Consider the following 10,666-nt stretch of genomic DNA (forward strand, 5'->3'; position numbering starts at 1 on the left):
GAGGTCCTTATGTCAGCTGGTCCCCTAAATTTAGCTACATAAGTATGAAGCCATCCTGAATACCAGTGAATTCAAGCTGAAATCTAAGCAAGAATGTCTGACTATACAAATAAAAAGTGAAAAATATTTGCCCAGTGGTGTATGGAGTAGTGAAATGGAATGGATTTATCTCAGGATAATGGGTGGTGAGGGGGTGGGAGCATGTGTAAACAAGCTGCAGAAAAATGAAAGAGCCCTGAAGTTCAAAAAGGGGACCTTTAGAGATCTGCTCTGCCAGAAACTTACCTGCCCGAAAGGGGTTCATTGGTGAAAGGGTGCAGAACCACACATAAGTGAGTAGGGTCTCAATATTCCTGGAGGCCAGAAAGTACCAATGTGCATTAGCCAGCAGAGTGCCTATATATTGGTTCAGAGAAATGAGTTTAAATCAGTGAGCCGGGATCCCTGGGTGGCGCAGTGGTTTGGCGCCTGCCTTTGGCCTAGGGCGCGATCCTGGAGACCCGGGATCGAATCCCACATCGGGCTCCCGGTGCATGGAGCCTGCTTCTCCTTCTGCCTGTGTCTCTGCCTCTCTCTCTCTGTGTGTGATGACTATCATAAATAAATAAAAATTAAAAAAAAATAAATCAGTGAGCCAAGGAGAATGTTCAGTTTGAGGTATCATCAACCATGACCTGGGTTGGGCCAGGAAACTGTGGTCTATGTTCGGTCCAAAAAGAGACTGGAACACCGCTTCCACCTTCTTCTTGGAAAGGCAGATTGAATGACCATTGAATAGGTTGAAGGTTCTCCTTTTGGGGGACCAGCAACCACAGTAAGGGAGAAACCTACACTTCCTACAGGGGGAGGAGTTGAGAGCAAGAGCAGCAAAGACCCTTTCTGAGGAAACCTAAACATTGCACATTTCAGCATCCCCCCATGTCTGCTAGGGGAGAATTGGAGTACACAGGCTCCATTGGAGTCTGCATATTTGTCAATCAGCACTTCACTCATCTCCTGGGCTGTTGATCAAAGTGTGGTCTTTTTAGCTTTAACCCCCAAAAGAGGCATGAAAGGTCTCAGGGAACAAAATGCTCACAAAGCAAACAGCTTGCAATGAGCTTGGCCTCTTGACAATGTGTGGTGCAACACCACCCAGGCACAGACATCTGAGAATCTTTGCAGCAGGACTATCCTGGAAGGATCACCTGGAAGAACAGTTGGCCAGCACATTTCCTGACCAAACAGAACTGGAACCTCCAGCACTGGAGTAACATAGAATAGCCACTCAAGGTTTTCCTTTTATGATTTGTTTTTCTTTCAAGATAAAATTGTCCTTTATTTGTTTCATTTACGCCCATCTCCCCCAGTTTCTAGTATTATCAATTTTTCTTTTGAAATCTTTCCTCGTAAATTTTTATATTTTAATGTCATATTTAATATCACTTGAGTAATGGTCACATCATAGGAGCATTACTCTAAAGAGGACCTACACCTGGCCAAAAGGTATGTGAAAGAATGCTCCCCATTACTTGTAAACACGAAAATACAAATCAAAACCAAAATGAGATACATATTACACTGGTGAGAATGGCTAAATTTAACATTTAACAATGACAATGATGTGGAAAGGGAACCCTCGGACATTGACGATGGGAATGAGTCATTGAACTGCCACTCTGGAAAACAAGGTACAGGTTCTTATGGATGTTTAAAATAGAGTTTCTGATACAAAGTGTTTCCTCACTTTTTTAAAAAACATTTTTATTTATTTATGGGATACATAATAAATTTAAATTAATGAGATACAGAGAGAGACAGAGAGATAGAGAGACTCAGAGACACAGGCTGAGGAGGAGGCAGGCTCCATGCAGGGAGCCTGACATGGGATGCCATCCAGAACTCAAGGATCATGCCCTAGGCCAAAGGCAGTGCTAAACCACTGAGCCACCCAGGCTGCCCATATGTTTCCTCTTAAATACAACCCTTGTCTCCACAGATACACCCCCATCTAGACAGCAGAAGATGGTCCCTGTGCAGCTGCATTCACTTTGAAAGCCCTGAGATGTCAAACGTTGCCATGCTGAAGAGAAGTATACCTCTGCCTCTCTTCCCAACTGTCACTGTTTGAGCTGAGCAGTTCAAAGTTGATATTGCATGAATTCTCAGCTCTCTACCTACCGTCTATGACGATGGGCAACCTCAATTGTTGCTACAGTGAAGGTATGTTCCTAAAGATCTACTGAATGCTCTTTGCTACCAACTGGATAGTTAACTCTTTCTCAAACTGTTTTTCTCATTTTTAAAGCTTCCTCTCCCCTGAAATATCATGTGGAGTTATACCTATGTGTTTTCATTTGTTCTAGTCCTCCATTACTATTTTTGGCTATTCATCCAAACTAGGTACCTTGAACATTTTGCCTCCATTTAAAAAAAAAAAGTCTTACTTCCCATTATATCCTGCACCGCTCATTTGTCACCACAAAGGTCCTCACAGGGGGAAATATGGTCATATATATTTTCAGGTTTCGGTACTGTCTGAAATTATATATTCAAATTATTCACTTCAGAAATTAAGTGTGGGGCAGCCCCAGTGACACAGTGGTTTGGCACCACCTGCAGCCTAGGTTGTTATCCTGGAGACCTGGGATCGAGTCCCATATCGGGCTCCCTGCATGGAGACTACTTGTCCCTCTGTCTGTGTCTCTGCCTCTCTCTCTGTGTGTGTCTATGAATAAATAAATTAAAAGAAAACACCAGAAATTAAGTGTGAATCCAGAAAGGTTCATATGGAGGATATTTGTCATTGTTTTTCAATGGTTTACAATATCTTCCTTACTGTTTCTTCCAAAATCGGTATCAAGTTCTGTATTTGCAGAGACATGTTGCTACCTTCATCTGAAGGGTTGCTCAAAGTCACCTTGTGAATATGAATGTCTATGTTTCAATTATGTGTCCCAGAAACACATTTCTTTCTACACTTTGGGCGTTTTCCTGAATTACACTTTACTGAGATATCAATTTTATGGTAACCCTTATCCCATTCCTCCACCTGTAAGATGTCAGCTGGTGAAAATATGATATTTTTCTCATTTTTGCAACAAATAGCCAGTCTTTCTGCTTGCATTGAAACATGGATAATTAAGTAATTGCTTTAATGACTGAGAGATAACCATGTAAGCACTTATTGGTCATACTAAAAAAAATAGTGATGTACACACATGAGACAAAGTAAATTTTACAGAAGTGGAGAATGGCAAGCATTTGCATCTAGCAATGTTGCTTGAAAAGAAACAAAATTCACTAGAGTGGTTTTCATATAACGTGTTACTCAGTTCTCCTAAACTGCCCTCCAGAACTCTTTCCAAACCTAATGAATGGTTTCTTCTATGACATGCCAAGTTCTCTGGCTCTGCTTTGAGGCACATTTATGTGAGTGAGTAATAAATAATGCACAAGGACATTGTTTTACACGTTTTAACACAATATTTGATTTTAGTGACTCTGCTTTGCTGCACACTACTATTCATCTCATTTGATGTGCTGATCATGACCCAGGGGGTGGAAGGCTGTACAGGAGAGTCATGTATATTTTTGATCAAGGTTCCCAAGAGTATATTCAGGGAGGGAGCAATAGCTTTATTTTTTTCCCTGACGCCTTTAATTCTGTCACTACTAATTTGTGTTTAGGTAAAATATTGTATTTAGGTGAACCTCTTTCATCTTAGAGGGTAATGGTCTAGGAAATCAGACTGCCAGATTTCAATCCAGCTCTGGAACTTGTGAAACATGAGATTTCAGAGAGGATATTTAGCTTCTACTTAACCTTCCTGATCTCTATCCAAACATGTATTCATTCAATGCTCAACAAACACATATGTGATGTTTTGTTGATTCTTCCTCCTCTTCAGGAGGAAGGAGAAAAAGAGGCACAGTGATGAGGGTCATGAACTCTGTTTTAAGTATCTAGGATATGAATTGAAGCTTGTGGTCCCAAAGCTCATATTCTAATTAGAGAACTAAACTGCAGTGATTAGTCAGGCATGGGATCTTTGCTTACTATGCAAAGGAGATTTAGCATTTGAGTCTATGTCAGGAACCACCTGTACCAAGGGAAATCCCAACACTGTCATTATGACATCATCTCAGTGGTTACAAAGCACAGGGGAGCTCTTGAGCTGTAGTAGTACAGATCCTGTCATAGTCACTAATAGGAAAAGGACACAGAAACCTGGTAAGTTCTGCATCATAGCACCGGTCAGTCAAAACATGACTATGGTCAGCTTAAAGCTAAGATAGTGGTCAATTCAAATCCATGGTTGTGTCATTTTGAAGATTCTGAGTGTTTGGAGGCACGATTAGATACACAGTTGATGTCTGCAAGTGCTGAGCTGTTCTTCAGCAAGTGACCCTGATCTGCTCAGAATAAAGGAGTTTCTTTCATGGTATTTGATAATATCATATGTATGGGGAGCACTAGTAATGCTGAAATCCTGTGACTCTACCCCTGGGACAAGGAAAGATTAGACTCAATGGCCAGTTTGTTAGCTTGTTATCCACCAACCTCATTGATTTCTCTTGTACAGCTGAGATACAGAGCTAATCAATGCCTGTTCAATCAGTGTCATGGCATTGACTGACTTCAGGACATATCACAAAAATACTCAGAATTTTCAACAGAATGGCAAGTGCCTGGCTGGATCATTGGTGGAGAATGTGACACCAGATCTAGAGTCATGTGTCTAGTTTCTATGTTGGACATGGAGCCTCTATAAGGAAAAAAAATTATGAGACACATGTGGTAGTATGTCTGATAACATCAACACTCTGAGGCCTAAAACATGCTTGAATGTCATCAATTCAGAATAACTGTTCATCATGTTTGGACAGTTGAAGGAAAGCTAGTTCTTGGAAGAGCCCTCATTGGACAGCATTCTTGGAACGTCCTGGGTTCTACGTCAGCTTGGGAGCAGTCCACTTGTAATTGAGGTTGTCCACTGGTGCCCAGGATGACTCCGTGTGAGGAAGCTGGCAGTGTTTATTTTTTTTATTTTTTTATTTTTTTTGCTGGCAGTGTTTACACTGGGGAAGGTTGACCACAATTGGGTGACTGTCGCCATACCACATCTTTACTTTGGGGCAACTGCTTTGTGTTTTGGGTCAGGGATTGAAACCAGGAGTTAGATGACTGAGTTAGGATATGGACCTTACTTTTGGCTCAGGCAGCCCCCCAGTTTGTGAAATGTCTTCCATAGGGAATCAAGGGCAGGAGGATTTGAGACATAGGCAGAGGCAGCTTTTGGACCAGGAGTGCAGAGCATGATCTCCATGACACTTGGAAGGTCTCAGGTATTCAGGTACTCTCTACACACATATCCAACCCCAGTCCTCTCCTGGACCCCTTACTCCTCATATTGTAACTCTTGGCAAGTCATCAACACGATGATTTCAGATCTCAATGAATATGTTGTTCTGTATTTCCATATTGTCTCACCTAAAGAAAGATATATGCCCACACAGTGTCTGCTAGCGATTTTCCTTTCCATTTGACAGTAAGTGCATTTGATATCATCTCATCTCTTCATGATTTTCAAGCCTATAATACAGTGTTGTTAATTACAGGCCCTTGGTTGCAGATAGAAATCCAGAACATTCTGAATTTGCATCATTGAAGTTTGTACCCTACCTGCATCATTTCCCACTTTTCCTCCTTCTAGCTCCTATACTATTCTCTGATGCTGTGTATTAACTATTCTAGGTTCCCCATATATGTCCCAACATGCAGTATCTGTCTTACACTGCCTGCTTATTTCTCTTACATAATGGCCTCCATAGGCATGCATGTCATTACAATTATTGAGATTTCCTTTCTCATAACATGGATTAATATTTCATTAGAGATGAATAATATTTCATTTTTTATTAGAGATAAATTAATTTTTATCCTTTTGTTCATCAATGAACATGATGTTGTTTCTTTTTTCTCCAACATTGTAAATGCTATTGCACCACATGTGCAGAAACCTTTGTAAAAATCAGATTTCAACACTTTGCAGTCTATTTGCCAAACCTAAGACTTCTAGATTAATGTGACAGATCTTTTTAAATATTGTGAGGGCACTCAATGTTGTTTTTCATTTTGACTTTATCAGTTTATATTCTTGTTTGGCTACCTTAAGAATACTGCAACTCCGAAGCCTTTGTACAGCCTACTGAGCCAGGTGGCTCTGCAAGACAATGATGTGTAATGGGATCAATAGTTTGAACTCTGATAATGTTACCAATCATTTTGGATTGTCTTCTAACATGAAGATGTCAACAGCTCTTTGTATGCTCATCCATTTCCTAGGATGTACAATTAAAAGCCCAAAACAAAAACTATTTATGAAATCAACTGGATACAATTAGCCTGAAAAGTGGGTGAAAATATTTCAAGTTTGCATAAAAAGAAAAATATACCCATCCAATGAGTCAATGGAAGGTACAATAAAAAAATCATTCATTAAATTGACTCAAGAAACATTGTTCTAGGGCTACTGCATGTTTCTGCCAGCTAAGTTTCTGCCTCCTGGTGTTCAGCTGTGGTCATGATCTCAAAGTCATCAGATTCACCAATATTCAGCATGAAGCCTGCTTAGTATTCTCTCTTCCTTTCCCTCTGACCCTCTGCTCCTTACACTAACTCTTTGCCTCTCTCTGAAAAAAATCATTATTACATTTTGCTTAGGCTGCCATACTAAAGACAAATATACTAAACCATATATACTAAGCCATATTCCTTATGTTTCATGTGTGAACATCTTAATTTAAATGGTCCGGCATAGTAAAACATATTGAGAAATCTAATTTCATCAGATTAAATGGTAGCTGTTGAGAAGCTAGCATTTGGATATATTAGTCCATGTTAAATATTAACACATAAAACTATTATTGTGGTTTAATAAATAGACCTCACTACTGACATTAGAGTTAGTCTGATGTCACAATGCAGCATATAATATAAACATTTTTCCTATCACTGAATCCTTTGGCACATAATTTCCACAATTAGTCATACCTACACTATTGGGCAACATTCATCACAAAGTACAAAGTGATTTGGTCATATTATTATCATTGCTGTCGACCACTAATATTAAGGACTGCTCTGTGTTATGCATTAGTGTGCATTTTGATGTATGCATAATATAATATATCTCAGGAGCTTGAAAACATGACCCAAGACAAAGGGAGGTGCTTTGCAAAGGAACCACTATGGTGTCCACGTTACTACTGCTTTTACTTTTGGGTCAAGATGACCCCCAAGGATACATTTGTTTAAGGTATACCACACATGGACTTAGCTCAGCTGGTGGCTCAGACAGAAGCTCCATGCAGAAGAGCTGCACAGCTCCTGGAACAGTTTGGCCAGCATCTCAGGTAGTGGCCCCATGGGGATGGAGCTGGGCAGACTTAGAAATGCATTTCAGGACCGCAGGGCCCAGAGAACAAAAACCGCTCAGTACCCCATCATTTAATAGTGAAATTTGCAAATTCCAAAAATAAAGAAAAAACCCTTAAATCAGCAAAAGACAAAAAATCCCTAACTTTTATGGAGAAAAGCCTTAAGATAACAGCAGACTTCTCTACAGAGTCCTGGCAGGCTGGAAAGGACTGACAAGATATATATAGTCTTAAATGAGAAGAGAATGAGAAGAATATGCAGCCAAGAATACTTTATCCACAAGACTCTCATTCAGAATAGGAGGAGAGATAAAGAGCTTCCAAGATAGACAGAAACTGAAAGAATATGTGACCATCAACCTGACTCTGCAAGAAATACTAAGGGGGACTCTGTACTACAAAGAGGAATGGCAAGGAAACAATCCACAAAAACAGGGACTTAATAGGTATCACGATGACACTAAACTCATATCTTTCAATAGTAACTCTGAATGTGAATGGGCTTAATGACCCCATTAAAAGGCGCAGGGTGTCAGACTGGATAAAAAAGCAAGACCCATCAATTTGCTGTTATCAAGAGACTCATTTTAGAAATAAGGACACCTACAGCCTGAAAATAAAAGGTTGGAGAACCATTTACCAATCAAATGGTCCTCTAAAGAAAGCAGGGGCAGGCATCCTTATATCAGATGAATTAAAGTTTATCCCAATGACTATAATAACAGATGAAGAGGGACACTATATTATATTTAAAGGATCTATCCAACAAGAGGACCTAACAATCATCAATATTTATAGCCCTAAAAAATATTTATACCTCAAATGTGGGAGCTGCAAACTATATCAATCAATTAATAACCAAAGTTAAGACATATTTAGATAATAATGCACTTATAGTTGGTGACTTGAATACGGTGCTTTCTACAATTGACAGATCTTCTAAGCACAACATCTCCAAAGAAACAAGAGCTTTAAATTTTTTTTAAATTTTTATTTATTTATGATAGTCACAGAGAGAGAGAGAGAGGCAGAGACACAGACAGAGGGAGAAGCAGGCTCCATGCACTGGGAGCCCGATGTGGGATTCGATCCCGGGTCTCCAGGATCACGCCCTGGGCCAAAGGCAGGCGCCAAACCACTGTGCCACCCAGGGTTCCCAGAAACAAGAGCTTTAAATGATACACTGGACCAGAAGGAATTCAAAGATACTTACAAAACATTACATCCAAACGCAACTGATTACTTACTCTTCTCAAGCGCACATGGAACTCTTTCCAGAGTAGACCACGTACTGGGTCACAAATCAGGTCTTAACCGATATCAAAAGATTGGGATCATCCCCTGCATATTTTCAGACTATACTCCTTTGAAACTAGAACTAAATCACAAGAAGTTTGGAAGGATTTCAAACACATGGAGAGTAAGGACCATCCTGCTAATACATGAAAGGGTCAATCAGGAAATTAGGGAAGATTTAAAAAGATTCATGGAAACTAATGAGAATGAAGATACGACTGTTCAAAATCTTTAGGATACATCAAAAGCAGTCCTGAGGGGGATATATATCGCAATACAACCATCCATCCAAAAAGTGGAAAGAACTCAAAAACAAAAGCTAACTCTGTACCCAAAGGAGCTGGAGAAAAAAAAGCAAATAGATCCTACACCCAGCAGAAGGAGAGAGTTAATAAAGATTCTAGCAGAACTCAATGAAATAGAGATCACAAAATCTGTGGAACAGGTCAACAAAACCAGGAGTTGGTTCTTTGAAAGAATTAGTAATATAGATAAACCATTCCAAGCCTTATAAAAAAGAAGAGTCGTAGATTCAAATTAATGAAATCATAAATGATAAAGGAGAGATCACCACCAATACCAAGGTAATAAATATGATTTTAAAAGCTTATTAGCAGCTATACACCAATAAATTAGGCAATCTAGAAGAAATGGACACATTTCTGGACACCCACAAACTACCAAACCAGGAACAGGAATAGAAAACCCGAATGGACCAAATGCCAGGGAGGAAATAGAAGCAGTCATCAAAATCTTCCAAGACACAATACTCCAGGGCCAGATGGCTTCCAATGGGAATTATATCAAACATTTTAAAATAAACCATATCTATAATACTAGAGCTGTTCAGAAAGATAGAAATATTTGGAATACTTCCAAACTCCATTCTATGAATCCATCATCACCTTAATTCAAAAACAGACAAAGACTCCACCAAAAAAAGGAGAATTATATACCAATATCCCTGAAGAAGATGGATGCAAAAATTTTCAAAAACATAGTAGTCAATAGGATCCAACTATACTTTAAGATCATTCACAATGACCAAATGGGATTATTCCTGGGATTCAAGGCTGACTCAATACACATGAAGCAATCAATGTGATTGATTATATAAGCAAGAGAAAAAACAAGAACCATATTATCCTCCTACTGGATGAAGACAAAGCATTTGACAAAATACAGCATCCATTCCTGATCAAAACTCTTCAGAGTGAAGAAATAGAGGGAATATTCATCAGCATCTTAAAAGCCATCTAAGAAAAGCACACAGTGAATATCATTCTCAATGGGGAAACACTAGGAGCCTTTCCCCTAGGATCATAAACAAGAGAGGGATGTCCACTCTCACCACTGCTATTCAACATAGTACAAGATGTCCTAGCCATAGCAATTAAGCAACAACAACAACAAAAAAAGACATTCAAATCGGCAAAGAAGTTAAACTCTCCCTCTTCACAGACGACATGATACTGTACATAGAAAACCCAAATGACTCCACCCCAAGATTGCTAGAACTCATACAGCAATTCGGCAGTGTGGCAAGATACAAAGTCAATGCCCAGAAATCAGTGGCATTTCTATACGCTAACAATGAGACTGAGGAAATAAAAATTAAGGAGTCAACCTCACTTACAATTGTACCCAAAAGCATAAGATGCCTAGGAATAAACCTAACCAAAGAATTAAAGGATCTATACCCTAAAAACTACACTTCTGAAAGAAATTGAGGAAGACACAAAGAGATGGAAACTATTTCATGCTCATGGATTAGAATAATTAATATTGTGAAAATGTCAATGTTACCCAGGGCAATTTACATATTTAATGCAATTCCTATCAAAATACCATGGACTTTCTTCAGAGAGGTGGAACAAATCATCTTAAGATTTGTGTGGAATCAGTAAAGACTGCAAAGAGCAAGTGGAATATTGAAAAAGAAAACGAG

The sequence above is a fragment of the Canis aureus genome, chromosome Y (assembly GCF_053574225.1).
Source record: "Canis aureus isolate CA01 chromosome Y, VMU_Caureus_v.1.0, whole genome shotgun sequence".
Classification (NCBI taxonomy): domain Eukaryota; kingdom Metazoa; phylum Chordata; class Mammalia; order Carnivora; family Canidae; genus Canis; species Canis aureus.